Raw genomic sequence first — 17,332 nt, 5'->3', positions numbered from 1 at the left:
TGGATGAGCTCTAACGGCAGTTGGATGCTGGGCATTGGCTGAAGTCTCGATGAGACCTCAGGAGCACTAACTCAGCTCTGCAAGGTCACATGTGATTTTGCACTGGGAAGCCATAGATGGGACAAAATCCAGCACCTCTCCCTGGRAAGAGGGAAAAAGAACATCTTCTTTTAGATACAGTAGGCATGGGGGAGTTTGGTTAAGTATAAACTTAACAAAGTCTGGCTCTAGTTTCTAAATARCAATGCCTAGCTGAAGGCAGCTGGAGCACCAACAACAAGGAAAAAAGGCTGACCAGGGTGAGCAAGGCATGGTTTCACCTCACTTAGCACCATCATGCTGAGCTCACAGCACACCCAGGTCCCACTGCAGCCACCAGAGAGGCACTGCTGAAAGCCATTCAAACATCCTATTGGCTGATTTCCCTTTGGGTTTGCCTGCCACACTACATCCATGATGGGAATGGTCCAGCAGGGCAGCAGAGCTGCCTGGAGAGTCTGTCTCACTCCAGGACCGAATTTTAAGGCGTGCAGAGCTGGAGCCAATCCTCTGAGCATTTTTTTCTCTCAGACCTAATTTCATCTTGATGACTAACAAGTGAAAGCATAAGAGTCTTAAATTATCGTTCCTCTCCTTTGAACTTGGCTAATGCTGGGCTCTGTACGGAGCAAAGAAATTCCACGTGGATGGGCAGAAGCAAAGCAGTCTCTCAAATTGAGGGCACTGCACCGAGGGCACTGCATTGCTACAACATTCACACACTGGAAGCTAATCATTAAAATTCATCTTAATCATGTATCTTTTGTGGTCCTCTCGAAGCTGAATAAATGTTCATTCACTGCCTGGTAATAGCTGACAAAGTCCTGGATACTGGATCAAAGCATTCAGACCTATTTAGTCATATTCTGGAAAGCCATTTATGTCTTCTCTTTTTTTTTTTTTTTTTTTTTTTTTTTTCTAATTGCTATTAACACTGCACCATTAAGAATCATGATCATCATTTGCAAACTAAAGAAGTGGTAAATGTCTGGGTACAAAATTTATTAGTCAAAAGCTATTGCCTGATGTGAGATAAAGTGCTGTAATTCCTAATTTTTCACACAAAACCTCACTTCCAACAGGGAATTGTTGAAAATTGTTGATAAATCATTGCTATGATATATTTAAAGGCTGCTGGTGAACACTGCAAGACATAAATCACAGAAGGTGGCATTTCAAACTAGTAAATAAAAAGTAAATGAAAATATCRTCACATAGATTTAGAGAGTGCTTGACAACAAGGGTCTTTGAGTGATTTTTTTTTTTCTAAGAGCCCTAAATGGGAAACAACAAATACTGGAAGTCTGCATTATGACCCTGCATTTTTAAGGCAACGTCCTGTCACCAAAACTTGAATTATGACCACTCCAACTGAGAAGAATGACAGARAATGACAGAATCTGGCCAACAGTGTGTATCAGCATCCACTCTGCTCAATTGTAAAAGAGTCTGGAGGACAAAGCACAAAGTGGTTTGGAGGGATGGGGTCAGACAGACCCATTCAGAGGGCTTAGAGTCTGTCCTAGGWAAAGGTGAAACCTTACCCTTGTGTGGACAAAAGAAAACAAAGCAAATGAAAACCAGGCTGGGSATATTCTGTCTGAAAAGCGGCAGGCTCGAGCTGTGGACACAAATAACAAGAAGCTGCAATTTGCCACTCTCATTGAGTAGTACCTACATTATTTTGGGTGTAATTACCTCATCTGGAATTCCCCYTTCTACCAGTAAAATGCAGATAGCACTCCACATACATAAGTCTCAGGGTGAGCTGTGCCTTTTTTGCACATGTTGCAAACTGTGATGGAACAGCACAGGGATAAGGTGCCCAAAGGTGGCCATCTCGAACCTCCCTTTCCTGTCTGTTACTGGTGTTAAATGCTGGAGTGACTCTGCTCTGCAGGCTCTCTCTGACACATCTCCTCCCGGCGTATGGGATTCTTGGGAGAGGAAAATGCAAACCACATGGCACTGCCATCTCTCAGTCTGCACGTGGGACTGCAGGAGGGATGGCTACAGTCAGTGTGCAGTCAATACCGAGCAAGGAAAACAACAATTTTTGCTCACTAAAGAGATGCAGGGCAGCTTTTTTGGACCATGCGCAACTGGATTTTTTTCTCCAAGCTGCAGAAGTAATTTCACAAACATCTTTGCCATATAGACTATTTAAAATATTAAGAAAACTAATTTGAAATRTTAAGTCTTTCTATCTTAAAGTTTTTTCTGAGGTCTGGTACTTCCCACATTAAGGAAGATGCTTCTCACTAGCAGGACTGTCAGTGAGCCTCTTCTGGAAGAGGAGTTACCTGGAACAGCTTAGCTTTTTGGTTCAGTAGTCCTGTAAGCAATAGACTAAGCCTGGGTTTTCTGCCATAAATATTCTTATCTGAGACATATGTGCATCATGATACATGTAGTATGTTCCAGAGCCTAGAGTGAAAAGCGGTATTTGCCCTACCCTGTGGAAGAAGTGGATTCCAGGCAAATTTGTTGCACTTGTGAAAGGGTCATACTCCCACTTTTTCTACTGCCATGCATTGGGTTAAACAGCTTTTGTGTTTCAAAATCAAATTCTCCGCATGGAGTGTCGAAGAACTGTATGAGTGTGGATTCCACTGGATGGGAAAACTAATGAATCCCACATTTTCATCAAATCAACCCAGATTTTTACTGCACAGTCCTTTAACAACATCAAGGAAGGATATAAGGCAGTAGAGCTCTGTCTTCAGTCCTATTTTCTTTATTTGGTTGAAATGGTTTTGCCAACATTTCCCTTTTTTTAGAATAAACACAGATAGGTTTTTTCATTAGCACCAAGTTTCTAGCTGAGGGAAAGGATGGGGGAAGTTAAMTTGACTTTAGAGAACATTATTTGCATAATTACTGAGATTATGCAGCTGTTACTATCTGCAGGTGTTAAGTGCTGGGCAAGATTTTGTGTCACTACTATGAAAATAWTAAAAAGTAAATTTTTAGTAACAACATTCTGCATTTTAAAGTATTTTAGGTAAGCTTCTGTTTTAAGTTTCTGTTTCTGATTATTTTGGTCTATTTATGGATTCACATGTTTGTAAAACTGAGTATCACACCCCAAAAATACTTCTTGTGCTGTGATGCGATGGTCACAGCAGGAGAACAAGACACATCAACTCCCTCAATCTGCCCCTGAACAAGGCATGATCTTTCTCTGCCTTTCCACATTCTTTGTAAAAGGGACTTTTAAACTATCAGCTTGAGAAGCTGTGATTTTAATTTCTTAGCATCCACCACGCAAGTTGTGGTTCATCCAAGTCCAGTGGGAGGCTCAGCAGGGCCATCAATTCCTGTGAGCCTCATACATTTGCTATTAGTCTGTGCATTGAAGGAAACAAGCCTAATGTGGTCAGAGAGTTTTCCTGTATGGCCATTTTTTCTTAGCAACTTCTGAACACATTGACCAATTTCCTCTGAACTGAGGCATCAGCAGTCTCTGCCATGCTTCACAGATATTTCATCAAGATGGGTGGTAAAAAGCAGCAGAGAAATCCTATTAATGAGCCTACAGAGGAATGGCAGGAGGAATACATCTGGTTTTTGTTTCACCTGGTAACTTTGCCTTGATTTTTCTCAGTCTCCTTCACATCTTTGGCTTTAAAAAAAAAAAAAAAAAAAAAAAAAAAAAAAAAAAAAAAAAAAAAAAAAAAGTGTGCATTGTGGAAGAAAGTTTCTTTGTGAACCCTGTAATTCACTTTTCCAAGACTCTCTCTCAAAGGCCATTTCTCCCAGCATTAGTCTGTTACCTCTGCTCAGAGACACCTATTAAAAGATGCTGTCTTGCCTGCCCTGTGAGGCCTTCCCTTCTGCCTGGTGTTCCTAAACCCCTCCTATAACTCCAGGCTGGATGCTGATGACTGTTGCCATCTGAAACATGCTGCTGCGTCTGCCTTCTGCCTTGCTGAACACCCCCTTGAGTCCTTGCCTCTCCCAGGATGGTACTCCCTAGGGCTAGCCAGAAAGCAAACTATTTTCTCAACCAAAATGTAAATAAGCGAAGAGATTTTATGGGTATTTCCATGGAAATGATCAACTTTCAGACAGAATAAGAGCTTTGTGAAAGTTTGGCTGTAAGTATTGCTGTGTTTCACAACAGGGCTGATTCAGGAGCCTCATTTTCCTGCTGCTGCTATGGTGTGAGCAGCTAGTCAAGATGATCCATCCCACAAAACAACCCAGCATCCYACATGAAGAAATCCTTGCACTTTGACGCTGTGCTCATTTTCTATAACCTTCCTTTTGACAACAAAAAWCTGCATTTTACTGTGAGGAGATGGTATTTTTCATGAATAGTATAATTTAGCAAGCACAAGCCTTGCATCAAGAACAGCTTAGATACACTTTTTACACCAGTTTGTTAGTCTCCAAATCTTTCCCTGGGGTCACCTTCAGGATGCACAGGAGCCCCAGGCATGTGCTGACAGACTGTTTCCAGCTTAACTCACCAACAGAGCCTGCAGCACTTCAGCCCACCCACCACTTGCTTTAATTGAGTAGGTATCCACAGAGTGGTTTTTTTTTTTTTTTTTTTAAGAAGCAGCAGTGGCTTTTTTTCATTGTATTTTGATTACAATGTGAGAGAGATTCTTGCACCAAGGTGCCTAAATGTGAGTTATGGGTTAGTGCCACTGACACCCAGGGCCACTTGAGACRTCTTCAGCTGCCATGCCAGAAGAACCTGCGTTTCCCACTGGTCCTGATCCTGATACCTGTGTTGGGAGGCCTGAATCAAGCCATGGAACTGCACAGAAGAGGACTTGGATACCTGTCTTATAGCAGGGAGTCCATGCACACAGCTACAAATTGCTGAGCTTTGGAACTGAGGCTCAAACCACGCCTTTAATCTGACGTTATTTGGACCCAAGTTGCTCATGCCCATGATTGCAATGCTCTATTTTGGGTGAGCCAAACTCTTCTGGTGCTGTCAGAGGAGCACACACTGCACCAGCAGATACTGAGCTTCCCCTCTTCACTGACTCCAGGTCTGCACTGCATTTAATTTACACCTCCGACATTGATAAATTCCCCTCCCAAGCAAGGTGCTCCCCAGGGGCTGATCCATTCACTGCAGTGTAATTCAGTCCCAGCAAAACCCAAGGAATGGAATATGTCTTCTCTAACTCTGCCAGACAAGCATTTTGCATTTGATGAGGGCCAATTTTTAATGGCTCTTGGCTGAGCCGAGAGCCAGCAAGTGTGGCAATCTGATTTCAGGGAGGGTAGCACTTGGATGATGGGGGAGTGCCTTATCACTCTACAGCCTTAGCAAGATACTCACCCACTGGCTGAGAAAAAGAGCTTTGAAATGGTTCATCCCAGCAGCTTCCTTCTTCACTCCCAGACATGTTGGGGGACAATCCAGACAGGCATACACAGGAGGGGGATCACCCTGGACCCCCAAAGCACCTGAGACATCACTCTGCACCCCTTCTGCCACCTTGCCGAGACCCTTTTCTGGCTTCCTGCCCTGCTTTCTACCTTCCCATGGGTATCTCACAAGCATCTCCTCCCTGACCCCAAAATTCTCTGCCTCTGAAGTTTTCTTTAACAAACTCTTCCCATTCCTGCCAAAGTTGATGAAAACCTCTCATGAGTTAGAGGGAAGGTCAGAGCCCATGAGAGAAACCCAGCCCCATGAGTGAACACAGTCATTACAGGGCTTGAGTTCTCAATGACTCCTTTGCTTAAACCAATTGTTTTTCTCTTGAGGCTTCATGAACAACAAAAACAAAAGCAATGGTTGAGCCCACCCATGGTAAGTTTTGCACATCTCATCTTCCACACAATCACCTTCACTGCTGTTTTATAATGCTGGAAATGGAGTTTGCTGTCAGGACATGCCAAGTAGATGAAGGATTATTTGGAGATGAGATTGAAGCAGAGATTCAGAGAGTGCTTGAGCTAACAGGAAATCACTGGTGAAGCTCCTCAAGGAAATCACGTTTGGAACAATCCCAGGGAGTGTCTTAGCAATGCATTTCAGTCTGAGTACAGACACTTGCCTTCAGACATCACTGACAGCTCAAACTTTTCCATCATGAACTCTTCAGAGAAATAAAAAATGCCTGGCAAAACAAATATACAGGGTGTTAGTGAGTGTCACACGCAGCACAACATTCCACTTCTGCTCATCCCACTCACAAGAAGGAATATTAAATGCCCAGACCCCATGTGGGCCTGTTAGGAGGGCCAGTGGTAGGAGGGCCAGTCCAACAAGTGCCAGAGAGCCCGGGTTGTTTATCCTGCAGAGAGACGGGCGAAGATGTGATTGCTTTCCTAGAAATGCCTGCTGGAGGGCAGAGGAGCTCCTCACCTCAAAAGACAATGCTGGCACAAGTTTAAATGTCTATGAATAATTCAGTCTGGAAATTCAGATGAGAGGAGGCATTCAGCATCAGATTTTGTGTGGGACAATGTGGAAAAGAGTCTAAACTTCTTCCTGACTGGAGCCTACTGTGATTATGAAAGAACAAGTGTGTCACTGGGGTGAGCAGACAAGGGAGGTTAGGCTGGCAGGAAAAGACAGGATTTTAAAATGGAAAAAAAAATGAACATGTTTTCAGGTGGAAAAGCCCTTCTTCATGTCATTTTGTAGCATCAGGAGTGCTCTGCACACAGGGGGCCTGAGATAAGCAGTGTGTAGCACAGAGTTTTGCCCTGTGCTGGCCTGTGCTGCGTGCCCCTACCAGTGTCAGCATCTTACAGGCTAACGATGTCCCAGCAGTAAGAGGATTGCTTTTCTCTTGATGCATGCCTTCTCTCCTATTTTAAAATGCAAAATCATCAAGGATGAAAATTTGCAGCTATACCATTGTGGACATTTGTGATGTCCCACATTGAACATGCCCATTTACCCCATTTCCAGCCCCGTCATTAGGCCAGCAAGATCCCAGCTACCCATCATCTGCWGTGTGCAGTGCAGCATTCCTGCTCATCTGTCACTCGGGTGTCTGAGCTTCTTTATCGTTGTATCTGCATATCTCTGCAGTGATACTTTGCTTCTATGCCAGGAGATACCGCATGGAAAACAAAACCCTCCTATAGCCTTTCTCCTGAAAAGTACTGAACTGTATCCCTGCAAATCTTTTAAAGAGAATAAGAATGTGAGTTGCTTCTCATTGAAATTGCCTAGTTTCAAATTGCTCGTGGCTAATTTATGTCCTGAGGGAAAGATAGTTCAGATCTTCCAATACTGAGTATGAATTTTGCATCTATATAACATCATAAGGACCTATATATTGAATAAATAAAGCGTGGGCAGGGCTACTCATGATTTAATATCACAAAATTATGTCATGATTAAATCACTAAATTGTTAGTCATTATTTAAATCCTACTAAACCCTGCGGTGCAGGAACATTAGTGAGACCAGCTAAAGCTTTCCTCCTCCACCCTCGGAGGTTCCCATCCACCCCCCGTTGCCCACCTTAAAGCTGCATGCCCGGTGTGGCATGTGGGGCCAGGGACTGCTGCAGGCACAGCTCCCCTAGAATCGCTGTCCTCCAGGCTTATAGCAGATTTCCACCCCATGCCATCTTTATAAAAATAAACTGTTCTCACTCTTATCCCCAAGTGGAAATGTTCTTCTGAGGCAGCGTATTTCATTTTTAAGTAATAGCCTGCGGCGGCTTCTCCAAAGGCCCTTTAGTGCCTGGGAGTGGTTTTATTTGATGGGTGAACAGTGACATCTGCTGGGAAAAATCCCCGGGAAGTGGACTGTGTTCTCGGGATGCCCAGCATCCCTGCGCACCTCCATCCCTCGTACCCCTGCATCCCTCCCTCCCCTCCTCCCCTCTCCCAGCAGCGGCAGGCAGGGCTCTTTCCATTGCCCACGGGCAGCTGCACACCATTCATTCCAGACAGGAACAATTAAGCCTATACAATAACTACCTGTCTGGCTGTATTAAGCAGCAGTTGATAAAATTCACTAGGATTGAACTTATTTTCTTATTGCTCTTTCAAGTGCTAAAAACTGCATGTGTGGAGCATGGGGGTCATGGCACACGGTGGCTGAGTGATAGGAGCTTCTATCCACGTGTCTCTCCGAACACTGCAGTCCTTCTTCTCTCTCCCACCCGCAGTACCCTGATTCCCTCRCTGCCTCCCTTTTATTATATTGTATTTACAAGAGGACTTATCTAAAAGTGAAATTGCCAGCAATAACTGACAGCAAGGACTTTGTTACTCCAGGCACTGGGGTGTCTTTTCAGCCAGAGTGCAGCACGTCTCTGATGTTCCATATTAATGGCACAATATTACACTTTCCCTCCCTTTAAAGAGAACCTTTACATTAGGAAAAATACAGTCTGCCACTCCAAGTGAAGCACTGGGACTGCCATGCAGCAAGTTGTGCACTTCCTAGCTCCAAGGCATTAGAAATACACCTCTCAAAGATATTATTATGGCATTAAAATGCATAAATACACGATTCACACACCATATAGAGCCTTCATTATGGTCAAGAGCCTTCTGCTTGGTGGTGGTGGGTAGGTGATTTTGCAAGAGTTCTGTCTTCCAGTTTCCCCTTTCATTTCCAAAGTGCCCAAGGAGAGAAGTACATGGCTAAAAGCCCAGCAATAGACACTAGAGATACATCCCATTCATATAATTTGACTCTTCTGACACATTTTTCCTATATTATTGAACACAGGAGATACTGCAATAAAAGACTAACAAGATAATCAGTATGTAACTGTAAAAAAAAAAAGATCATTTACATCTTGACTCTCAGGCACATCCTGTTGTAGGTAAACTGTGCTGCTCAACAAACTGCCCTGCTTCTTCTGGCCTAGAAATACAATGATGCAAAAAGTGCTCACCTTCAGCTGAAGGAAGAAGAAAATGCAGTGTACCTGAGTTTCCTTCCCTGCAGAAACACACCCGGTAGCAGCAGCTAACCCGGAATTTGCCTTCAGCTCAAGCCGATTCGTGTTTCTTTTCCTCTTCCCCAAGCGCCTGCTGCCTAAGAAAACATGGTCCCAAATAAACACGCTCTTCAATGATAGGACAAGGCCTTACCAAGTGCATAATTCAGTGATTTATATACTGCCCTCAGCAAAATTGAACACTGCCTTTCCAAACCCAGGCCATGAGGCGAGAGCCACTCACCGGTCCATGGACCACCAGCACAGGAGAGGAAGTGATGGCAAACTGTGCCACACAGAAAATCGCCACCCGGCACCTCCCTCCCGAACACGCCTCCAGCCAGCACCCTCAGCCAAAGATGGGTGGCATCCCCTGGCCATCAGGAGCTGAAGCAAGTGCCAGATGCTCCCTGGCACCAAGGAGGAAAACACAGGCAGTCCTCTATGGGCTCTCTGGCAGAAGACTCAGGCTGTGTGACACTGCCAGCCCAAGAGCAATAAAGCCTTTCCCAGCACACCTATGCTTTGTCCAGGTGTTTTTGTAGGTAATGCTCCATCCCCGTGCTGGTCTCCAGCTCCTTCCCATGCCCCTTGGCATACAGAGTTGCTTGTGAGGCTCTGGTCTTGTGGAGGATCCACACAAAGCACAAATTTTAAATAGGAATTTTCTGGGGAAGGTAGCTCTGAATGACTCTGCCCACTGCAGCCCTAAAGCCCTCTGACTTGAAGATATCATCACATAAGGCAACCTACTTTCTTGCTTTGGTTATCAAAACCTGACCTACAGAAATCACAAAGAGATGTCTCAAAAAAGGTGAGAAACATCAGAGAAGCTCTGAGAAACATCTGCAATGAGGCAAGCACCACAAGGTGGGGTGAAATGTTCAGAGCCAGGAAGAAACAGGTGAGAAGCAAATGGAGAATTTGGGAGAAGCAGAGAGATGGAGGGAAGAAACACTGGGGAAGAGGGACTGTGAAGGAAAGAAATACTGAAAGAGGGACCAGTCTTAAATCTCATTTTCCATTTTCTTAACATGGCAGGGGACTTTTCATCTGAAATTACATACGAAACTATAATTTTTAAGATAGGAAAAAGATAATAAACATATCTGACTTTCCGTTTGTGATCTGAAGAAGAAAATGTAATATTTTTAAAGAAATCAAAGTAAAATCTAGCAAAAKATTCTTTGGAAAATRAAACCTTCATTTTCATATTACTGCTCTGTGACTCTTCCCACATAGCTGAGCATTTTCATATGAATCACCAGTTTACTCAGAAGAGTCAACACTCAGCTCACAGCACTGAGAAGGAAAGATGGGACAGCCAGAGCCACAGCCTTGCTTGTTTTAGACCACAGAGCTGGAGATGGCACAGCGGGTGTCAGGAAGCCCTTTCAGACTCATGCACTGAGACAGGGGAAGATCTGATGGGAGCCCACAAGCAAAAGACAACTGAGCAAAGCACTCAAGAAAGCACCAGAAAATACATATTTTTGCACAGGCAGGACTAGCTTCTCTTGCTGTGAAGCAATCAACATGCATCTGCTAGGCAAAAGCTGGAGTTTAAAGCAAGCAAAATGATTGCTAAACAAACTTGCACCAAGAAGGAGGCTGAGTAACTGAGCCCCAAAGAGATGCACATGTGTTTGGGTGTGCATTCAAATTTAGCATGTTGACAACAGCACTTCTACAAAACAGTAGAAATCTTAAAGTTAGCACCAAAAGAGTGAGGTTCAAAAAATAGGCTGAGGAGTCTTTTCTTCTCTTTGTGCTGATAGAGTTTATACTTTCTTCATGTTTTCAAGCTTTTTCTATCAAGCTAGATGGGGTCAACTCTCTTTCTTACACTGAAACAAGACATGYCCCACTGTTTCCTTTGATTCTAGCAGCTTTATGGAGACTGAGARCTGTAAGCTGGTGACCAGAGAGTAAGAAATGGCAGGCCTTTACTCCTTCTTAATGCACAACTACCTTCAGCAAAGGACCAGAGAGGCACAAAAGCAATAAACAGSCTCCTCTGCTCAGGGACAAGAAGAAAAGACAAAGCAACATCATGAGGAAAGTGAAGTTGAAGGGTAAAACGCTGCACCTCTGAAACATGGTGTGAAACAGGGACTAAATGTCTCTCCACTCTTTTGTCTTAATTAGCAGCTCCTGCAGAGGACACCCTGGCCAGCCTCTCCAGGCTGTGTTGTGAAAGAAGCAGCCTCTAAGGATTTGTGTGAGGCCGCTGTGCTGTCTGCAGAATCTCAAYTACATCTAACTTTCAGTACAGCTTCAATATGTTTGAACTCCAGAAAGTGGGACTAAAAGTAAATGTTCTGGGGTTGTAACAGGCTTGCTCTCTACTCAASATTTCAGAGCTACCCTACTGTTAACATGCACTCAGGAGACTGCCTGGTTGAAGTGAGGCCCAAAGCTTGTTTTAAATTTGTGAGCACTATCTGTATTGACTCAAATCTCCATATCCACAGCTCACCACACTAAGAATCCCTTGAGAACTGGGGATGCAATAAATCGTCACAATAAATAATGCAAAACAAGCCTTGAAAGTAGTAAAAGAAAAGCTTCCCAGCACACCCAGCTATCACAGACAGAGCATAGGCATGGTGTTTCTGTAATCTACCTCAGCCTTGCCTCTCAGTGTACTATGCTTGGTGCTGCAGTCTTTTGAAATACAGGCATGTTATCCTTCCCACAAGGAAAGGTTAGAAAATGAGGCAAAATCTTACAGTGACTTACTCCTACCGCAACAACTGCTATTAGGAATGTTAACATTGCCTGAGGGGACTGGGAAAAGGGGAACAAGGTAAGTAAGGTATGGAGTCAAGTCTGGTTTTTGCACTAACAAATTCACTTTTCTCCCTCTCCTCTCTTCTGCAGCCTTCTTTCATAAGGAAATGGTCTGACTGGGCCAGCTTTCTTCTGTTCTTCAAAGTTAAGTTCTTCTGCTGTTGTCATCCAAGATGCCTTTTTCTCCCTTAAACTACAGCAGCATCTAAGAAGACCAAGCTTTTTTATTAAAACAACCAAGAATAGACAGACTCTGTGTTCCTTAGGCCAGGAKGATGACATGGTTTCACCAAAGGTCCAGAAAGAAGCAAAAGCATCAAGCAGTCCTCTCTGATCCTGTTTCTGTATTGTGTTTCAGCTGCCTCCAAGCATTTCAACTGGTGGGTTCATCTTCCAGCTTCCAGAGCAGATGGTACTTAGGTGGYGGAACATTCCTGTTGTAACAGCCTATACGCTTTTCAACAGCTTTCATAAGATGTGATGCAGCGTGGCACGGAGCTGCACAGGGAAAGARACTACCAAGCTAAAGGCAAGAGCATATGTGTAAGTGTGAGTTGTGGCTATCTGTATGTAATGAAGCAACATGGGGTGTTACCCTCTCTCTTCCTCCTCTCCCACTCAGGTGTCCAAGCACAGCCATACTTGCTCTGGCAGGGTGTTCTCATGGCTTTCCAGCTCTGGAGGAATCATACCTGGGTGGAATTAACACAGATCCTGACCACAGCTGGGGCAGGAGTGAGAAACAACTGGTGGGTATTCTTCAAGAATATTGTTATTCTTTTTGCACTAAATTTGCAAGTAATTAAATATGCACGCACAATAACTAGAAATATACATCATGATAACTTGTCTCTTGTTAGTAGTCAGTGATGACTTCTAAAAAAGACTGGAAAAGATAAAAATGAAGGAAGATTACATTTCAAGTGCACTTTCAATGTGACAGAGATGGAAAATTCAGTCTATTCATTATATCACGCTTTTTGGTTGAGCCTACTATTTCACCTTCAGTAAAGCAACTCCTGTATCTTTGACTGCAACCGATTCTGGAAGAAACCCTTGGTAAAACTTTTAACCATGCRCTGACATAAAGATCACCTTTGGGTAATATATAGCCAAAATATGTCACCTGTCATTCCCTTTTTTCATCCTGGAGTTCCATAACAGGAGTTACCTTGATGTGTCCATTCCTGTTTGGAAATATAACTCGCYGCAAGCTCTGTGGCTTCTTATCAGTTTTGGAACTAGTCCAATTAATGTCTGTATTTATGACACTGTGGATGGTTTTACTGTGTCTTTCAAGAAGTTAATGTCTCTTTAAAAATAAAAAAATGGTTTCTAAGATCTTTGAAAATATATACTGATATTTCAATACTTAGAGCCAGGTCTTTCCTTGGAGAAGTATTTTATCATGAGACTCCAAGCCAACTACCTACTGACACTAGGTTCAGGTATTCCTGCCTGGTCTAAASGTTAAAATTTCTTATTTAACATATTCAACATGTTTTAAAAATACATTTTTATAATTTTTAGACAATCTGGAAGAACAAGCATATCACTAAAGCCACAAGAATACTAAGATATTCAGCAATGTTATTCATAATTGGCTCCCATGAGCTCCAGTTCTTCAAATGTGGAAATGAAGCTAATCATGAAATAGTTCATGGGTTTGGCTCAAGTGAAAAATATCAAGACTGTAAAAGTACACGTTGCTAACTCATAAAAGTACACRTTGCTACTTCCTTCCATGCTCAGATGATGTGTTAGCACAGGTATAAAACAGAGAATATATATGGGATCACAATGGCAAGGAAAAAGCAGCTGTTTCACCCGTGTTCTGTTATTCTAAATTATAATAATATCAAAGTGTTAACAATACCCCGGTTTTTATTCAGGCAGCATTTTCAGGCCTTTTCCACTTGAAGGTCTAGTCATTCAGCATGGCATCAACTGGAAAGTGCTGATGTRTAAAACAGAAGAATTGTCTTTGCCATCAATTAAAAGAAGACTAGCAAGGATATTGCACTTAAGATTCACAGTGGGAAGGTTTATCCAGTCTTTTGAATGGATCAGTTATTTAAGCTTAAGAACTACTTCGGATTTAGTTTTGAAAGTTCCCAGAATAGTTCTTAGTTGAGATGCATGTAATATGTTCTGAAAATTCCTTCATTTTAATTAAAAGGAGAAATTCCACCAGGACTGTAAAACTAGTCATCCTGAAAAACATCTCTGAAGTTTTAATTCATTGAACCCATATGATTCTATTCCCAAACTTTGTTTCCTCATTCCTTAAAGTAAAATAAATAATTTCTTTAAACTGTCAAATTATTTGAAAACAATTATGTTCTTTTGGGCGAAAGGAATTTTCCCATGTTTCTTGCACAGCRAATTAGAAGGGCTCACTGTGAGTTTTCACAAATGCTGCTTGGATGCAGCCTGCCATTTTTGACATCTCACGGGAAGAGAAAATACTCAGATACAAAATACCCATCGATCTAGGGAAGGAAAGTGGGAAATATCTGCTTTCTGCTGTCCCTGTTTACTRATATGCACAGCCCCATCACTCCCGAGGAGCCACTGAAGGGCAGCTGTCAGTCTTTGAAGAAGTATCCAGCACACTTGGGACAAGTCCTGAGGACAGACAGCCACAGTGATGAACCCCTGGGTGGCAGCCCATAAGAAGTTGCACAGCTGGGGCTTTGTGATTACTAGCTCAAACTATTACTGAATGTCTGCTGTCAAATAACACAAAGTTCCCCATTAAGCCCTGGTCTTTGAAGATCTTTTACAGTGGATAAGTGTTTTCTTGCRCTCAGCTTTGGAAGATCAGCAGGCTTCAGCAGCAGCTCCCACCAGGCATTGTGGAAGTGGTGACACCAGTTTTGTTTTTTTCTACCCCTCACCACCATCCAGCACAACCCCAGCCTGTTCTTTACCTCCATGTGCTCCTGCAGGCTTTTACGCCTCAGCTTGACGCATGGATCTCACACCTGCAATTTCCAAACATTAAAGCGTTGCTGTGGTAGATTAGAGAAGAACCTTCAGGTCGTTTTGAAGGTGGGAAGCCCAGAAAGTCACYCTTCATCATCCTCATCACAATATCAATGCCAGTAATGGCAGCAGCAGCAACAGTCACAGAGGCAGAGGGCAGYACATGATGCCCAGCCCTGCCACAGGCTGGCTCCAGCCTGCCCTAGAGGCAGCCAGCCCCAAGCCCTCTGAACAGGACTGTTTAATAGAGCCCTTTAAGCTGCTGTGGGAGCATCCTGCCCTGGAGCAGCCAGGGCACATTTATCTCTCAGCAGTCACCTGCTGGTTTGTCTGGACCAGCAAAATGGGCTGTGCCCTGACACTGAGGACAAAAGGCCAAGCTCAGCTCTCTGCTGTGTGTGGCAAACTCCCCTTGCCCCAAAATTAGGGTCACCATATCCAGATWGCTTGGCAGGAAGGGTCCTTGGCATGTGCTGCTCTTCTCACAGTGCCCAGTATMTGCAGCTGGTAGTCAGTACTAAAAACCCACGCCAGAAACCAGGATAACCCAGCCAAGCAGTGTGGGAAACCACAGGGCAGAACTCAAACACGTGTCCTGACCTTCATGAGCCAGAGATGTAGCTCAGATGCCCAGCTAATGGGCACATCCTGCAGTGTCCTCTGGTCCAATTCCYGCCACTGGGCCTCGGGCACAATTTTTGACTTCATAAGAGTATACAAATCGAAAGCTATCACAAAGGCAGGGCTGCCCTCTGGACCACTGGCCAGAGGTCTGAATTTGTGAGTTGATGGGCAAGTAGATAGATTTCCTGTGGAACTAGGCTTTCCAGCAGTACAATGATCCAGGAATTGCAAGCATTTGGCATTGCTAAAGTATGCACCAAAAATAGCCAAGCATTGCCTATACCTCTCCACATAACTGCATGTTTCAATGAAGAGAGTGCTCCAGATGAGAATACAACAGGAAAAGAAATAATCTGATGTCTCTGTGGCAAGAAAAATAGGTTTGAATTTGAAGGTCCAGAGAAGTAAGGGAAGCAGTGCRGGAAGTACTCCAGATATCCTGGACTGACCACCATAAATTGCTAGGGTGAAGCATTGCAGCACTGCCCTTGATGTAAAATCTGTCAGCTTGCTGCCATATCAGTACCATGCAGGAGGCTTGGAGGGAACAGCCTGAGCCACCAACAAAGATAAAAGATTGAATGTGCTGCTTGTGAAAAGCASCGTGGCTGACAGCTCCAGAAAATAAAGGGCTTTCCCTCTCTTTCCCTCTCTTTTCCAGTACCTGGCACTGGTAGCACTGGGACACGTGTTGGACAGCCCACCCACCCTCATGAATAAAGAGAACTCTCTATAGAAGAAAGAATAAATAGAAGAGAGAATAAAGAGTGCATGGCTGGGACTCATATACTGTGATAGGTCTTGAACACAGTAGCAGTGAAGTTAAGAAAAGTCAGAGCAAAAGCTCTGAGAGAAAAGCAATCTCTGCAGGTCTTTGAAGCTGCTCATCCCAACATGTGGGAATAACAGAGCTGAAAACAAWCTTTTCAAAAGCTGTTACATTCATCCCAAGCCTCCCAAAGGGGGAGCTACTCTTACACACAYCATCCTAGAAAATGTTATTCATATTGTCCCAAAAGAATGGCCAAAAAGCCAAACTAAATACATATCTAGCTAAAGGAAAGCACATGTACCAATGCCATCTGCTGTCCAGTTACTCCAAGCTCCTCCATTAGCATTTTCATCCAAAAAGCCCAAACGTGATGTTTTTCTTTTCCCAGTCTTCAGTCTTATGTATGGCATCAACCAACAATACACATATAAATTAGTTTTAAAATAATGTGTTATTTTACTCATCCCATTGTGATCCCACTAYAACTGACACCGAATCTTTGTTCTACAAACAGGTAAGCACAGGAAGGAACACAGGCTGAAACAGTCCCAGTATCCCACGACTTTTAAAAGTCCTAAAGTGGGAATCACAATACGCCATGGTTTACCAGAGGAGCAAAACTGGGATGTCCAAGAGATATCTGCTTTTCCTGATACGTTTTTCAAGTATCTAACATCAGCTTAGCATAGACCTTCAGCTTGAGACTGAAAAAGAAACCCTGTAATTTGAATTGGTTTTAAATGTTTTGTCTGGTTTCAAGAATTAAGTCCAGAAGTAGCCACCAAAGCATGCTTCTTCTGTTGGAAGTTAACATGTTTTGAGCACCAGATATGCCCAGCTCCTGGTTATGGTGGAGAAGAGCAATGTCCTCATGGCCTCAGGGGGCAGCTGAGTGCTGGCACAAGTTTTATGCTGGGGGAAAGCAGTTTTACAATGTAGAAAAGAGAGCTGCTCCAACAAGAGATGGTTATTTAATTGCAGCACTTTAAAAGAAGTGCTTTATCTTAAATAAACAAAGCATGTGCATGCAATTACATAATTTTAAATACAAACTACCTGTGCTGTACAAAAATATTGCTCTCAATTGCTTTATTAAAATACAGCTCAGTTCCACGCATGTGGTTTGTCTGCTCTCCAGTGCATGAAACTACTCCCTGAAAACTGAGATAAATATGCACAGGAGACAGGACCAAATTGCCTCGGGTCGTTCACAGAGCAAAAG

Source organism: Malurus melanocephalus, unplaced genomic scaffold (assembly GCF_030028575.1).
Source record: "Malurus melanocephalus ecotype Western Australia unplaced genomic scaffold, MMel_1.1 scaffold_88, whole genome shotgun sequence".
Taxonomy (NCBI): domain Eukaryota; kingdom Metazoa; phylum Chordata; class Aves; order Passeriformes; family Maluridae; genus Malurus; species Malurus melanocephalus.
Note: the sequence above shows the minus strand (reverse complement) of the source record.